This window comes from Protopterus annectens, chromosome 5.part0 (genome assembly GCF_019279795.1).
Source record: "Protopterus annectens isolate FY-2018-M chromosome 5.part0, PAN1.0, whole genome shotgun sequence".
NCBI lineage: Eukaryota > Metazoa > Chordata > Ceratodontiformes > Protopteridae > Protopterus > Protopterus annectens.
In genome coordinates, this window is record NC_056735.1 from 1223995279 (window position 1) to 1224014257 (window position 18979).

Below are 18979 nucleotides of genomic sequence, written 5' to 3' on the forward strand. Positions count from 1 at the left end.
GTTCTGTATAATTGCATGTCAAAGAATTATTTCAGTACAATTGCATGTCAATGATTATTGTCATTATTACTGTGCATGACTTATTTCTCAAAGAGGGAGGATGTAGAACAGAGTGTGTGCTGAGTCTATAAGAAACATTTCAAAGTGAGGGTATGTACATATAAATAGAGAGCATGTGCAGGCAGCAGTGTCATTTTCAGAGAACAGCCAAAGTGTTAACATGCATGAGTGCAGTAGTCAGTATGTTTGTTAGTTTATTTAAGTTTAAGTTACTAACCCTCAATTCTGATGTGTTTGTATGTAATAAAGCTGCTTGAAGTGAACCCACAACTGTTCGTCTGTTTTATCCTGAACGGATGAGCGACACATTCCATCTCCAGATTTCCTTAGATACTATATTTCCATACCTAGCTCAGTCCCATATCTGTGTTATAGTCCTTATCCATGCTGTTTTGAGGTATCACCATTATTCTTCAGCTCCTCCTATTTCCTTTTTTTCCGGAGGTATTACAGCCCAGAGTAATTCCATGAACTTCTGTACTTTTTCTTCAGTAAACTTCCAAGTCTTCAGACTAGTCTCCATTGGCCTTAAATCCTTTTCTGACCACTACTTGCAGCTGATTGTGGCAGCCAGTGCTCTATGCTGTGGGCTGACTGTTTCACTGAGGATGACTTTACACTCACTGATTTTACCCTAGTGTCCTTTCATTGCTAGGAAGAAGTCTAACTGAGCTGCATGATTGCCACTGTTGTATGTGATTTTGTGACTGTCTCCCTTGCTGAACCATGTGTTGACAGCCATCAAGCCATTTGCCAGACAGACATCTAGAATGGCCTCTTCTTCTCTTTCCTATTGACCCACCCATGTAGACCTAGACAGTTTTCATATCCTTTTCTCTCTGTCTCACTGTGTGTGTTTGGGTCAGCTATTATCAATACCAGTTCCTTGTGTCCTGCTTTATCCAGTAGGCCCTGCAATTGCTGTCTGCATGCACTCTTTTTCCTCATGATCACAGCACTGCTGTAGCACATAGACTGAGATTATGAATAGTGCCCTATCCTAATGCTGTTTGCCATGTGTCTGCCACTAATTCTGATGACATCCCTCACTCTTTTCTGAAGCTTCTCCCTTACCACTATTTCCGCACAATTTCTAGCCCTTATTCCTTTTGAGTAATAGACTCTGGTTCCCAAGCAAAATGACTTTTCTGCACTGCTCTTCCATCTCATCTCCTAGATACATAGGATGTCCAGGCTGCCCTTACCATAATGTCATCTCCTTCTAAGCTTCATATTGTTAGTGAGCCTACAATTCTTAGTTCATGTTTGGCACATTCATTGGTTTTACATCCAGTTTTCCCATAACAGAGCTAGGTAACCCAAGCAGGGCAACTGGAAACTGGCTGGCCAGTAGTTTACTGACCGAAGGGTGATGGGCTTTATGGTGGATAAACACTAGTCATTAGGGGCATGTACACCACTCCCACCTAACATAAGTCATAATAGGCCAGGTACTCAACCTTATAACCAGCAAATACCCATGCCCATTTTTGGCAACATTAGTTAGCATGACAGAATCACCCAGAGAAAATGTTTACACTGTCGAATGCCTAGTAATTATATGACACACAATCTTTGGCCCATTTTTTTCTTTTCTTGAGGTTACTACATCACAGTTGATGCTCAAAGCAGTTTGTCTGTATATCCCCTACCCCATAGGCACCATCTAGAGTCTGTGTTGCTGCCAAAAACTCCATTTTTGGGTGTGTTTGAGGTCAGAACACTTGGCATACTTTTTTTTTTGGGGGGGGGGGGCACAGAGAACATGTAAATTCCATACAGGCATTGGCTGGAAGTCAGGACTGAACCTTGTGCTTTTGCATGAGAAACAAAGACTGTAACCATTATGCCAACTTGAACTGCTGTAGCACTACAATAGTATGACACACATTTTAAGAAGGGAAGTGTTAAAGCACAGGGATTAGGTGCCAGCAAGTGGGAGTTATGGCTCGATTAGGGTATATTATTTGAAATATTACACTTCGATTTTACTACTTTTAGGAAGTGTATTTTCAGTTGAGAATGGAATTTTAGGTAAAAGGAAATGTTTTCAAGTAAGGTTTGTATGGCTTGCCAGATTTAAGGAGCTAGTACACTATCCTAGTTATCTATTACTTTTACTCTAGTCTCTTGACCTACTAATTGTCTTTCCTTTTCTCATTTGTTTCTGTTTTCCATTTATTTTCTTTCACTTCCCTGCAACTATAATTTCTCCTCTTATGTTATCTTATTTCTCATTATTTCCTTCCTGTTTTCAATTTCTCAGTTTTGATTGTCAGGATCCATACACTTATTTATTTTAATAGCTTCATGTGTAAGTACTAGGCTTGCTGCTCTTGTGGACCATTTTAAGCCTAGCCAGTTTTCCTTTGGTACTCAAAGTAGCCTATCCCATTTGGTTATAGTCTGGTCTTACCCATCCCATTGTCAATAATTATATATTACCCCTAATAAGAATAACTGAGATTATAACATAGCTAATTTGAGGGGACCTACTCATGGGATAAAGCATTTCAGGGCTGCCTCTGTCAGTTAGTAAAACAAGGGCAGTCCTGGGGTAAATTTTCTGTTTCCCATCCATAGAGCTAAGATGCACTCAAAAATGGACAGGGATGAACTTTGTTTTATGCGGTGGAGAGTCTGTTCCACAACAGCAGTATCGTCTGCAAGATATACCTGTCCCTCCAAACCACTCTGTTGATGTTACAGAAGAGGTTTAGATTCTAGACTGAAATTTTCTGATGCCATTTGACTTGCTGATGTGCAATAAATACATCAGTGATGGGTCATAGGATGCCTTGTATGCCAGACACAGGTCATTTGTTTGTGGTCTGTAGGATACTAAGTAAAGTGACATGGCTTTGAGTCAGTCCATGTAAGACATGCTGTTTAGGCACTATATCCATGTAGGTGTTCCAGTTGTTGCATGTTTCTGAGCAGATACATGCCAAAGGCAGCATTGTATTCAACGACTGGCTTAAGCTGAGTAAAGTGGGATAATGATATCCTTTGATCTAGACACAATCCCTTTGTTTATAAACTGTGCAATATAGAAGGACTTTTTTATAACAATAGACACATGTTGGTCAAAAGTTCAGTCACTTCCTAATCCCAAATCCTGAACAACTGAGTCAACTCTTAGAGGTGTGCTGTCAATGTGGTAGTTCCCTGTGGTATGTAATCATCATATAAAGTTATTTTTCTGTTCTCTTTTCATTTATGTGTTATTACTTTGTATACATTTTTCATTGCAGTGGCTACTATTGAATGTATCATTATTTATTACTAGTAACTCAGTTTTCAGATAAGAGACCTTCATTTTGAAGTCTTTGAATAAATGTTTTCAGCTTATTGTGTGGTTCATTATCAAATACTGCAGACTCTGCTAGATGTCTTAATTCAGTCAGAAACACTTTTTCTAACTTATTGTTATAAGATATAAGAGATACTTAAATGTATGGCTTTTATACCTGCCTGTCTGATGTGTAAAACCTCTCTATTACATTGATATTGTAAGGGATTGGGGGTTATGATACATCACAAATTCCTTCTTGATCTGGCAGTAAATGCAGAGAATACTGTGTTTCAGTTTATAAAACCATCATGCCTTTGCATGAATTTGTAGCTACACTTTTTATGCTTGGCCAGCAACACATTTCGCTGATTGCTTTGTGACTGCAACCCTTCCATTTTTTTCCCCATACTTTCAATTAATTATAGTTGTTGCAGTTTCTCTGGTGATGCTTAAAACTTAAGTCATTCAATTTTCTAAACTTCATGTAGTCTTTCTCTCAGTACTATCTGCTTAGTGGCTGAAATGTGGTGATTTCTCTTCCTAGGTAAAAGTGCTAGCTTACTTCTGTTTCTATTTTCCTTTCCTTATTACTGTACAAGATCATCCGTGCCTCTTTTATGTGGTCTCATGCTGGGTTGCTGTTAAAATCTCTGACAACATTTAAAACAATCAAGGCTTAATAATAACACAAATAAAAGGGAATCTAAAATAATCCATGGAAAGATGGAAACACATGTTTACTTTTTATTAGTAAGAGACAAAGATAAGATTCCCAATACTGAACTTTGGTAGGAATACTTAATTCATATATCAATGCCATCATCTCAGATTTTCAGATTCTGTTCCACCTTATGCTATCTATACCTTCAAGAAGCTTATGCTTAGAGTAATGGTTAAATAAATATTATAAACCAGTAAATTGTCCTTCGTCTACTGAGGAAATTATCACCAGGGGCCAAGAGGCTCGGGGTGTGTCTTGTCAGAGACATTTATAGACAGTGGGCTTCTGGTGCTATAGGTCATTCTTGAGAGAATTACTCAGTGTTCCTACTCATCCTAGGTAAAAGGATAAACTCCCTGACTAACTTGAACATGCAAAAAAGAAACAAAATAAAGAAAAGGGGCAAATTTCAAACAATGAGCTGTGACTCAGTCATATTGCCAAGAGAGTCTATTCGTTATTCCTGATTTTCATTAGAATCATCAATGTTGGTTGCAGTTTTAGACTTCTAAGCACAGTTACATATCATCTCTTACTTTGATAACCCTCTGGTTAGCTGATTGGATTAGTGGTGATTTTTGAGCTCAATATAGGTTGAGGTTGTGGGTTTATTTCCGCAGCGCTTGATGCTATTTTCTTATCTCATGTCATGTTTTTTTTTTTTTATAGGCAAATTCTGTTAGTGAACTACAAAGAGTTTAGTTTTGAGTGTGTGATAGGCTCCTCTCAGTGTAATGAGAATGAATTTGTGTTATTCAAAATTCAGAATGATGATTGCACCTTATAGTAGATACATTTGAGAGATATGATTGTTATTAAACTTTTTATTGGGTGGTGAATCGGTTTTAGGTTAGAATCAATATTTCATGATTTTGTGAACTTTTAAGTTGTGTTTTAAGTTTTGAATTTTGCTGCCATTATTTTCTCTTCAGGAGTACAGCTTGATCAGTGATTAATTGCCATTATTCCTGCCATTTGTTGCACTCCCGTTCATGCCACGCAGCTGTAGCTTATCTATTATTTTTCTCAGTAAATAATTTTCCTGTCTGAGCATTCCTGTCATCCTTAAAAGGACATGGAGGTGTGAGCAACAGCTTTTTTTCTGACAAAAGAGAGAAAGAAAGAAAGAAAGAAAGAAAGAAAGAAAGAAAGAAAGAAAGGAAGGAAAGAAGATTGGGGATAAGGAATCCTGTGGGGGTTTGGGAGTTCCCGCATTATGAAGTAGTGTTAGCTTATTGTGTTATTTAATCAAGAATAATACAGTACTTCTTAGCTTTTTCATGATATTTTTCATGATGTCTTTGATTTATCTAAAGGCATTTTCTCTGTCTCTCTTAATCTCTCTTAAATAGACATTTTCAGGTCAATAATTTGAGTTGCAAGCTGTTTTTTTTTTTTTTTTTTTACTTCAGAGAATGCATATTAATCCATGCTTCCTAAGCTCAACAAAAATAATGTTTAAAGTGCCCCTGATTGTCCATGATTATCTCATGTTTACCCTTGATTCTAGATCCAGACTTTAAAGCTATCAGTCTTTCAGAGTACATTAAAGGGAGTGGCTTCGATTTCATTTAATGATAATCGTTCTTTCATTCAGCTGTCACTACAGGGCTTTTATAAAATTATTTGGGGACAGTTTAAATAATATTAACAATGTAATAGCTGAAGAAGTGTATAAAACCAACAAGAACAAGAAACCAGTCATTGGTTCATCTACTCATCTCACTGTATGTAACATATCCATTATTTTCAATACTTGCATTTATTTATTTAACATTTGTTTACCAGGAAAGTTCAACTTGAAAAAAAGCCAATTTTCAGTTGCAGCATGGGGAGAAATGCTCCAGCTGCATGTCTTTGCAATGTGGGGGGGGGGGGACTAGAGCAAATCCACACAAATGTAGGGAGGACATGCAGACTCCACACAGAAGGCACCCGAGCCAAGAATCAAATGGAAGAACTTCTTGCTATGAGGCAACAACACAACTGCTGCACCACTGTGCTGTATTTGCATTTGGGCATTTAGAATATTTGGAAGACAGTATACACTAATGACATTAATTTACAGACAGTGCTATATATAGTTAACATGTTTTGCAATTTAGGAGGCTAAGCAGATGCCTGCATTGTCTAATATTTTCACTTCTCCACAATGTACAAGCAGGTCAACAATGGAAAAGCTCAGAACCTGATAACAGGATATTTTGTTTCAAGCAAAAGCCCTTGAAAAAAAAAAAAAAATATATATATATATATATATATATATATATATATATATATATAGGTGAAGGCTGCCAGCCTACCCGGATAGAATTTTGAAGATAATTCTGTCATCTGTAAATATTAATGTAAACCACAGGCTTGTTGTCTTAAATGGTAAAAATAATGTTACATGTGCAACTGGAAAAAATGTATCAAAAGTGCATTCTACTGACCAAGTAAAGCATGTTGTGACTCTTTGATGTTAAAACTTGGGGTCAGAAAGTCTTTAGTGAGGCATCCTGCCTATTGTTGTAAAGCCAGAGTTAATGGCCAGAATTTGCATGCAGAAATGTCCTTTATTGCTCTGGTTTCTGCCCAGAGGTGAAGAATGTAAATGTAGTTTCTGTTAGCCTGGGAACCCAGGGAAGTGTGAAGAATGATGTAATGTGAACCAGGAATGTGATTTTAAAAACACAGAGAATCAGAGAGCATTAAGCATTTTTGTCTTGACCATCCAACTCGCCAGCACTGTTTTGCTCTATATGTAAGTATAAAAGTGACCAGCCCTGGACTGACTGTGATCTCTGTGTACTCTTAAGGGAAATTGCACTTTACTGTGTGTATTTGTTATCCTTTCCTCCTATATGAGACACCCCTCACAGGTGTTAGTCATGAGGATTGAGGCTCCTTGACTGCTGGGCTAGGGCACAGGCATCACACACACGCACACACACACACACATACACACACACACACACACACATATATATATATATATATATATATATATATATATATATATATATATAAATATATAAATCCAGGGCAAGCAGACAAGGGTAGATGAATTGCAGAGCAACACTTCTACTGCAGTTCTTTCAGCAAAAAGGTCCAGCCATAAGGATTCCTAGAGCACGACTGAAGTATTAAGGGAAGACTCCACTACAGTATGTGGCATAATTGACCAACCTCCAGTGCAGACATGAAATGTTGAAAATTCTCACCCAACTGATGAGGTCCTAGACCCTGGTCAGTCAGTAGAAGAACATTTGGAAGAGTTCTTGGGTTCATTTTCATTGTTGGGGTAGTGATAGTTATTTGCTTTATTTATTGATACGGGTTTAAATCCATAATGAATGTCTGGTTCTGAAGAGTGTTTGATGCTCAATTAAGGTAGGAAATCACCCCCTTTTCATTTGACATTTAGTAATCAATAAATATTAGTTTGGGACAATGCCAAGGGATGGGCATACCTCTACCGATGCCTTGTTCAGCCATTATAGTTCATATATCCTTAGCACTCATGGGTAAAGTCATAAAAGGAGAGTATGTCAAAATATTTAAAGGACAGTGAAGGTGTTCAGAGCTTGATGGATGTGGAATGGTTGGATGACAGGGACTTTGCTGTAGCACTGGCAGCCATGGGACAAAAACAACTCAGCAAGGCTTGGTAGCATAACTGGGATGAATAGGTGGTTGACTTCATTTATTTTATGGCTATTATACTACAAGGAGTGCCTCCACCAGGCATTACCATGGCTCACCTATTTCCTTACCATCAAAGAGGCTCAGCATTTTAGAGGGGAGCTCTCATGTCTCAGGTATGAGCAGAGGTTTAGGAAATTGAAAGTCATAGACAGGACATTGAGGGGGGAGGTGAGGCACATGGACATGAGGGTGGGGTCATACTTCTCAACTGTACAGATTTTCACAGAATACCCAGATTTCTCCCTAAGTTTTTGTCCATTTTTCATAAGATTGTGTTTATCTGGCAAATTAGTGGCAAATCATTAAAGACTGATTTTAAAAAATAATGACAGGCATTTGATGTTCAGACTTCATACCCTTCATGAATTCATGTTAATGCAAAACCTGTTATTCTATCAACTTTTCACTCTGACAACCAAGAGGCATATTTGGTCCTTCATAAGGAAAATGTCTAAGTCAAAATGGCTGCAGTCTTTATTGATGCAGCTTATACTTCATAGTTTGCAGATTAATTTGTCATTTCCTGGCATCTATATTTCATGTAATGATAGCAAAGCTGTGAACAGCCTTTCTTAATTACATTTTTTGACAGCTCCCACTTGTTCCCTCTGCAATTATAGTTGATTGGTACAGATTAATTTCTAGTTTAGCTTCATCATTCTCAGCCTAGAGTACCAAGAAGTTGTACAGTGCAACCCTTCAGTACTTCATCAAATTTTGTAACTGCTTGCCCCCACTAAAGAAAGAAAGGCCTCCTCACCTTATCTGGCATTATCTGTTGTTAATATATTGTCAGAGGGAGGCTTTTATGACATTTAGTATTCATATGTCATTCCCCCAGCCATCAGGATTAGCCTTTTGGTTTACCAGACTTAAGTAAGCTGTGGGATTTTTCCAGAATGATTAGTGACTAAGAAAAATTAAGTTTATTATATCCACAGCAGAAGATGTGTTGATAAGAACACACTGTTCAGCCATTTATAAGGTAGTCATACAATCTTTCTAGACTATCAATCCTATGTGATATCTATCACACTGATGTGTCAGTTGTATGAGGGGCTTTGTACATTGCTGAGTTGTTGTTGTCCTTAACCTGGGGAATGTTTACTTATTTAAGCATTCAGCAGTCATTGGGCTTTGATGTTCCAGGACAGATCAATAGGGGAAGAGCTACCATGTTAGTTTACTAAAATATCTATGTTCCATTCTTTGCCCTGTCCATAAGGTCTTCACACTACACAGTTGTAGTGCCCCTTCTAGCCCCACTGATTTATCTTTTAAAAATTGTTCAATGGCAAGACCACCACACCCAGAGATTTTGGAGACCTTCCTCATAATGCAGTTATGGTTAGACAACTTCTTTCATTTGTCATTATGCTGCACTCTTTTCATATTGGAAGGGCATTGGATTTAGCCATTCATGCCATGCCAGAGATGTCACAGTTTCCCTGGGTGACACAGATATCTTACAAGAGGGTCTAACACAGACAAATGACTGGTGCCAAAGATCATGAATTCAATTTCAATGCCAAGAAATGCATTATAGTGCCTTTTCAGAAAATTGCCACACAGGCTAATTACTCCATTGATAAAACATCCCTAAGAGTTGATCCAGTCATCATGGATCTGGGAACATATATAATCTGTCCTTTGATCAATATGTGGCCATGGTAGTAAAAGAATCATTCTATGTCACCCAACTTAAAACTAAGGGAGTGGCATCCATGCCCAAGAAAGTCATAGTGCCACTTTATTTGCTCCTTATCAGACACAATATTGAGTGTAATGTTCCCTTCGGTTTGCACTTAACCAGACATATGCAGCAGATGGAACATCCAAAAAGGTTCCTCACCAAAAGAATCCAGGATATAAATGCATTGTCCTATAAGGATCACCCTAAAGGCTATCCCTATACTCAGTTTCCTGCAGGTTACTGACAGGTGATCTATGCTGGCATACAAGGCATCCTCACATCCTGCTCTGATAGACTATTTGCACAAATGCAAAATGAACAGCATCAGAACCACTTGATCCAAGGATTTACATTCTGATGGTGATGTAAATAGGGCATTTTGGTGACACATATGTGTTTTAGAGGATACCAATGAACTGGAACATGTGCCCCATCCATGTGAACAGAGTCCATTCCTAACCCTATTTAAGTATAACCTTGACCAAGTGGATGGAAATCAGAAATGCACCTAGGTCTGGTCCCCATCTCTCTGATATACAGAAGTATACAGTAATGCCCAAACTGACATGACCCCCTCACATAACCTCTAGAAACTTCTTAACATACCCCCACCCAGTGGAGTACCTAGAGTTTGTGCCACCCAGGGCTGTCTTTGAGTTTGTCACCCCTCCCCCTCACAAAATCATGATCAAATACGGCCCTACCCATACACACACACACACACACACCCTCCACACAGCCATTCCAGTGTTCCATTACTTGGCTATTTCTCCCCATTTACTATAAACACTGTAATGTGCATATTGTTTTATGTTTTACTTCTACAGTGATTGTTTGGATTTAATTTAAAACTTTTATTTTAAATATTATAGCACAAACACTGACAGACATCTGCTAAACAAAGCAATACAGTATTACAATGAAAACAGACTTAGTATTAAAAAATAGACTTAGTATTAAAATTTCTCTGCCCTTGAAACTCACATTTCTTAAAACAGCATCTCACAAGACATCTGCAGCAGCTGGAAAGGCCACAGAAGTACCTCACAAAGAGGATTACTGGCCTCAAACAAATGCCCTACACTGACCACCTCAAAAAACTCCAGCTTTACTCCATAGCATATCGCCTACTCTGAGGTGATCTCTGCCTAACATATAAAGCTATGTCAAACCAAGAGCTGTTGGACATGCTACACCTAAGGAAATCTCAATCCCTCCAAGCTACAAGCTCTAGGGACCTAAACCTCATCATCACAATAAACAGGACATGCTGGAGGGATACATTCCTGTCCCAGAGACTTCTCATACTCCGGAACAGGCTACCCATCTATGTCAAGCAAAGCTATTCATTAGCACTCTTCAAGAAAAATCTTGATAAGTGGATGGGAAATAGGAAATACACCCCGGAGATCACTTCTTTGTCTCTGCTCAACAGTGGCACAGGAAAATAACTTTCTTCGGTGGCGTAAGCCAGGGAACCTTGTTGGCTATGCTTATGTAGTCCCTTGGGCCGATAGCCTAGTACCTACCTATGAACCTATGAACCCACATTTAAAGAAAATTCATCTGGCCAGTGGGGGATAAAGTTTACCTTTGGGCTGTTTTCAAATCCTAGGCCCCTTGCACACATATTTAGGACAATGCAAGCATACATGCATTCTTTGATTCACTTTTCTGATTGTATTGAATTATACACCTTGTATAATACAGCACACTTGTTAGAGTGTGTTTTACATTTATTGTTTTAAAAATGTTTCCAGTAAGCAATGAAACAACATGTATGAACCAATAATGGCAAAATTGCCCAATTCAGAACATTTCCATCATAAAAGTCTACTTAAACTTCTGTCATTACAATCCATCAATATCAGTAAATATGCACAGTCTCTGCAGAAGTAAAAGTAATCTTAATAATTCCACATTAAAGAGATATGTAACTAATGAAGAGGTTGCTGCTAGCAAACAACTTTATATTTTATTGTTTTGTCTACAAATAAAGTGTCTGTTGCCCTTGAAGAATAAATTGCCTATGTTACATTAAAAAATCGTACTGTAAGCTGGTAATATTGCAATAGGGAATGGATGGCAAACTGATAACAGGTTCATAGTTACTAGGTATCTCTTTTGGAGGAGAACATTCTTAGCACTGCAGCATCCACCCCCTTTAAAATCCAGCACAGTACAATATCAGCAATCCACTTACATACTGTGGGAGTAGAATCCACAGTCTTCTGCTTCAAATGCAAGCATACTACCAGTTGTGCTATTAACAATGCTTTTAAATACTTTAGCACAATAGTGATATAATTTGTTAAACAACAATTGCATGTTGCAAACAGACTTACCATAAGCAGCACTAAACTCTTCCCTGAAGCTCTCGGCTCCTTGTAAAATGCACTTGACACGCAACTACATCTCTCAACTTTGTAGCACAAGAAATATGGAAAAAGCCAAAATTTATTTTGGTGGGAGGGCAAAGGCCCAAAACCAGGGATGCATTTTAAACATTGATTGTATAATCTTAGAAAGTTGCTAGAATAAAATGTTTTGTGTTACCATGTGTTTCCTGAAAGACAGGAAGACTGAAACTTAATGGCTGTCATTATTTAGTGAATTCAGTCCTGACTGATTTGCCAGAAAACCACACATTTTAAGAGGAACAGACCAAAAGTATGAGCCAAGCCAAATATTCCAGGCATTCTGTGGGCCAAACTCCTTGAATCAGTAGTGGTAGGGGTAGAGAATTTAGGCTCTTGTTTCTTGTATCTAAGGTACAGCGTTTGAGTCTGAGTAATACTAAGGTAACCCTAAGTGGGGCATTTTACACATACACATGATTCTGTGAACTACACACACATCAAGTGATCAAACACTTACTTTCCACATCCTCCCAAGTACATCGGATACTTACATTCTGATTCTGTGAACTACACGCACACATACCTACATAGTGATGCAATTGGGTTGGGTTGCACAGAGAAACTGATTAAGACCTTGGTGGTTGTTAGCCTAGTATATACCGATGAGCGTATAAGAAAAGCAGTCTATTAAACTAGTAAAATAATAGGTAGATGGATTTCTCCTGCCTTTCAATATTTATTCAGTAGCATTCCACAGTTGGTAATATATGCCAGTTTTATTTGTTAGAGGTTTTTCATGCATTGTGATTATTGGTTATTTGTTCATTATACTTTCTTGAAATAGGGCATCATTGAGGCCAAACAGTTTCAATTTGGGCTTGGATCCTTCCTCTTTGAAGGTCATCTGTTGAGGCTACCCTGGCTTGCAGTGTGTGCACAGTTTATATGAGGTTTCCACTCAGTTATTACCTGATATATGACTGGTGCCAGGGAGATGATTGCTGTTGGACATTTTCCAAGTGCTGTTTGATGCTCAGCACTACTATCTGCAAAATCATGTGGTTAAGTCAGCCACTATCCTCCATAATTGCAGAATCCACTTGCAAGTTCACTTATCATAGCTTTGATGCTAGGATTTCAGGTTGTTGATCACTAGGAATTCAAGGGCATGGACTCAGTTTGGTTTCAGCTAGATGTCATTCATTTGTCTGATGTTGGTTATGATCTGGTTAATATTCATCTTTCACTGTGTACAAGTCTGTTTACAAGTATTGTCATATACAGTTCATGAGTTGTGAAGGGTGATTTAACTGATGTTTGGTTTTCAGCATCCATGTTCACCTTTCATTATATGTTTTTGCAGTACAGAGTATTCAAGGAATCATTAGATCATCCTTAATTTTGAGGTGGTTTGGAGCCAGTATTACATTACAACCAGGAAGGGGGGGGGCACTGGACTAGTTTGCTCACTGGGGAGTGAGCAGTACAAATGCTGCCCCAAGATTCTATAATGTGACAAGTGTCACCTTGCATAAGCCAGGTAGGAAGACTGTAAGTATGCTACCCAGAATATGTTATCTTAAAGTTCATTTCACTTTGTAAAATTGTCATTGTTGTACTGTCACAGTTAGGGCCACTAATCAAGAAGCCTGAATCCTTACCAGTGACACTGGAGAGGGACATTGACTTGAAACAAAAATGGATACAGCCAGTATTTCCAGAGGTATCTCTCTGCATCAAGCACAATTTCCCTTAAGAACATACAGGAAACGCACTCAGTCTGGGGTCTGGATTTTTCTATCTTTCTCCCTCCAGGTCTTCAGTAAGACTCCGCACTGGCACAGGTACAGGGTTGAGACCTCAGCTTTGTATCCAAGCTAAGTCCTCCAGCACCATCTTGATGAAACCAGTGCTTCATGTCCCTGCTCCAAACAGCTTACACACACACACACACACACACACACACACACACACACACACACACACACACACACACACACACACACACACACACACACACTCTCTCTTTGAGATTTGATTTTTACACACGCACACACACACACATGCACGCATGCACACACACACACACACACACACACACACACACACACACACACACACACACACACACACTCTATGAGATTTGATTTTTACACATGCACACACACACACATACACACACACACACACACACACACACACACACACACACACACACACACACACACACACACACAAACACACACACACACACACACACACATATGCACCTGGAAAAGGCTGGCACATATTTACTAGCTATGCCTATGTCCCCTTCTACCCAGACTATAAGGTAGCTATACCATCACCAGACATTCCAAAGCCACCTACTCTAAGGCTCTTGCAAGGGTACCCAATTATACTGAGTGAAATTAGTATTAATACAATGGTACTTTGACCAACAGCAAGGCTTTCAGTAGTGGCCAGAGCTGTCACCAAATAGATATATCAGTACTTTTACAGATTAAAATATTCTCTAGAACACCATCTACAATTAAAAGTTTAACTATATTTAATACTAAATAAGAAAAGAACATGAAAGTACTAAATATCTATTTACAGTCAACACCAGAGTTTCAATCACAGGAAATATTGAAATAATGTAGGCAAATAGATTCACACAGATACAGAAAATAAACAGTATTTAACTAATCTCACTATATTTTCCTAACTGATCTAAAGAATTACTATTCCCTGGTTCACTTACTAGAGCAAGACAAGATGAACTAAGTAAAGGGTCCTTCTCTGGCAGGTTCCAAAAACAGACTGCAATGAAACTTCAGTCTCACCTAGTATTAAAATATAATTTTTAGTGATGGATTGTAAAATGACATCACATACATCTGGTCATCTGACTTCTGGTTTCCATGCTACCTACCTTGGCTACAAGCTGCACACACACGCTAAGATCTGCTGCAACTCCTGTAAGTCATAAAACAATTTTACACCTCCACCTTTCTAGTGAAGCAATTAGTTTACCCCAAAGAAAATGCAGAAAGCTTCCTAGTACAGACATTTTGTCTCTGGCTGCATTGAGAACAGTAAGATAGAATCTTTATGGGCTGAGCCAGGTAATTTAATTTAAAACTATTTTCAAAGTTATGTAGCTTGAGATTAACCTCTTCTCTTCCAGTATACTCTGGTTAAAACATATACATTTAAACAGTTACAATAATGCATGTATATTTCTTTTTCTGTCCAGTACAACACACTGTTGGTACATTTTAACACAAGCAGCTTTGCAAATACATTTTTCAACACAAGCATCTGTACAAAGTACAAATCAGTTTGATATACAAATGACATATAATTCTATACAAAATTCCAGCTAGCTGTGCCAGCATATGTTGCACATCCACTGTCCTACTTCTCCCGGCATAGTTGGCAATAACGTACATCATCACATCTCTCCCCCTTTGAAGACTCAAGCTAGTTTTTCAGGTGACCATTGAAAAATGTTGTCTGAGAGGAGTGAGCCTGTCTAGGAATACATTAACTCATACCCTGTCTTGAGATCCTATCTACATTTTCATTGCTGACCCTACTACAGTGCTGCACTGTCATGTCATATGCCTGCGACCCTAGGCTACACCTTGGTAACTTGGCATTATGATGGCTGGCTTGATGTAGCCATATATCCCTCCTCAGACTCCTCTTGCCTCCTACTGAAAATACTTAGCATGAGGGCCTCCATATCATGGTGCGGTTTCATCATGTTAACATGGTACCCTTTGTGCCACTGCCTCCTGCCTAGCAGTTCTACCCTGTAGTTAACATCACTGACCTTCCTTACCACTTTGAAGGGTCCCTCCCATGTTTCCTGCCACCTATTGTGTCTGACAGGAATGAGAACTGTTGCTCATCTTGTTCCCATTAAAGACCAACAGGAGGCACAGTTCGTTTACAAGCATTATTACACAGAAACACATCAAGATGGATACCTGTAGTACAAAATATAAATGAACTGATTAACTGACAGATTACACAGACAGGCATGCTTACATCTCAACAGCTTACTAGAAAATTGCAGTCAGGCTCACACATGCTCAGTATTTGTACACATGTGCAAGCCCCTAGAAAGCTTTTTAAAGGTATACATACATATTGATCTACATCTTCCCTCTTTAATGAATTGCCCACAATATAATGGCATTTGAAAAGAAACATGCAATTGTATTGACAATAAAAATAAACACAACATTCATGTCCTTATGTCCAAGTTTCCATGTATCTGCAACATGGTCTGGAAATGCGAACTGATCTAGTGATATAGCAATCAGAATTGAATTTAGCAACAGGGGCAGTCAATGGTGAACAACTTGTTTCATGAGTTTCAGGATTCTTCTCAGGAACAGAGATGTTCCTGTTAGGGGTCGCCACAGCGGATCACCTGTTTCCATTTCTTCCTGTCCTCTGCATCTTACTCTGTCACACCAACCACCTGCATGTCCTGTCTCACCACATCCATAAACCTTATTTTAGGCCTTCCTCTTTTCCTGTTACCTGGTAGCTTCATCCTTAGCATATTTTTCCCAATATACTCCGCATCCCTTCTCAGCACATGTCCAAACCAACATAATCTTGTCTCTCTGGCTTTGTCTCCAAACCTTCCAACCTGGGCTGACCCTCTAATATACTTATTCCTAATCCTGTCCACCCTCGTCACACCCAGTGCAAATCTAAACATCTTTAACTCTGCCACATCCAGCTCGAACTCCTGCCTTTTTGTCAATGCCACTGTCTCCAACCCATATAACATAGCTGGTCTCACTACCCTCTTGTAGATCTTCACTTTCACTCTTACAGGTACTCGTCTGTCATAAATCACTCCTGACACTTTTCTCCACCAACTCCAGCCTGCCTGTACTCTCATCTTCACCTCTCTTCCACACTCACCGTTACTCTGAACTACTGACCCCAAGTATTTAAACTCATCCACCTTCGCCACCTCTACTCCTTGCATTCTCACCATTCCTCTATCCTCCCTCTCATTCACACACATATATTCTGTCTTAGTCCTGCTGACCTTCATTCCTCTTCTCTGTAGAGTATATCTACATCTCTCCAGGGTCTACTCCACCTGTTCTTTACTCTCACTACAGATCACAATGTCATCTGCAAACATCATAGTCCATGGGGACTCCTATCTGATCTCGTCTGTCAGCCTGTCCATCACTATTGCAAATAAGAAAGGGCTCAGAGCTGATCCTTGATGTAACCCCACCTCCACCTTAAACGCATCTGTCACTCCCACCGCAGACCACACCGCTGTCACACTACCTTCGTACATATCCTGTACCATTCTTACATACTTCTCTGACACTCCTGACTTCCTCATACAATACCACAACTCCTCTCAAGGCACCCTGTGATATGCTTTCTCCAAGTCTACAAAAACACAATGCAACTCCTTCTGACATTCTCTGTACTTCTCCATCAACACTCTCAGAGCAAACATTGCATCTGTAGTGCTCTTTCCCGGCATGAAACCATACTGCTATTCACTAATCATCACATCCCTTCTTAATCTAGCTTCCACTACTCTTTCCCATAACTTCATGCTGTGACTGATCAATTTAATCCCTCTGTAGTTACTACAGCTCTGCACATCACCCTTATTCTTAAAAATCGGTACCAAAATGCTTTTTCTCCATTCCTCAGGTATCCTCCCACTTTCCAAGATTTCATTAAACAATCTGGTTAAAACTCCACTGCCATTTCACCTAAACACCTACATGCTTCCACAGGTATGTCATCTGGGCCAACAGCCTTTCCATTCTTCATTCTCTTCATAGCTATCCTTACTTCCTCCTTGCTAATCCATTGTACTTCATGATTCACTATCCCTACATCATCCAACCTTCTCTCCCTCTCATTCTCTTCATTCATCAACCCCTCAAAGTACTCTTTCCATCTCCTCAACACACTCTCCTCGCTTGTGAGTATGTTTCCCTCATTATCCTTTATCACCTTTACCTGCTGCACATCTTTCCTAGCTCGGTCCCTCTGTCTAGCCAATCGGCACAGGTCCTTTTCTCCCTCCTTAGTGTCCAACCTTTCATACAACTCTTCATATGCCTTATCCTTAGCCTTCGCCACCTCTCTCTTTGCCATGCACCTCATCTCCTTATACTCCTGTCTACTTTCTTCATCGCTCTGACAATCCCACTTCTTCTTTGCCAACCTCTTTGCCTGTATACTCTTCTGTACTTCCTCATCCCACCACAATGTCTCCTTGTCATCCTTCCTCTGTCCCGATGTGATACCAAGCACCTTTCTAGCCATCTCCCTTACTAGCTCTGCTGTAGTTACCCAGCTATTTGGTAACTCTTCACTGCCACCCAGTGCCTGTCTTAACTCATCCCTGAACTCCACCTCACAATTACCCTTTTTCAATTTCCACCATTTGATCCTTGGTGCTGCCCTCACACTCCTCCTCCTCATTTTGATCACCAATGTCATCCTACAATCCACCATCCTATGCTGCCTATCTACACTTTCTCCAGCCACCACATTACAGTCTCCACTCTCCTTCAAACTGGCCCTCCTACATAAGATATAATCCACCTGTGTGCATCTTCCTCCACTCTTGTATGTCACCCTATGCTCTTCCCTCTTGTTAAAATACATATTCACCACAGCCATATCCATCCTTTTCGCAAAATCCACTATCATCTGACCTTCTGCATTCCTTTGTTTAACACCATACCTACCCATCACTTCCTCATCCCCACTGTTCCCTTCGCCAACATGCCCATTTAAATCTGCTCCAATCACCACTCTCTCACCCTTGGGTAAAGTCATCACCACTTCATCCAATTCACTCCAAAATTTTTCTTTCTCATCCATTGCACACCCAACTTGTGGAGCATATGCACTAACAACATTAATCACTACACCATCAATTTCCAGCCTCATAAACATCACTCTATCTGACACCCTTTTCACCTCCAAAACACCCTTCGCATACTGTTCCTGCAGAATAACTCCTACGCCATTTCTCCTCCCATCCACACCATGATAAAACAATTTGAACCCACCTCCAATACATCTAGCCTTACTCCCCTTCCATCTGGTCTCTTGAACACACAATATACCAACCTTTCTTCTGTCCATCATAT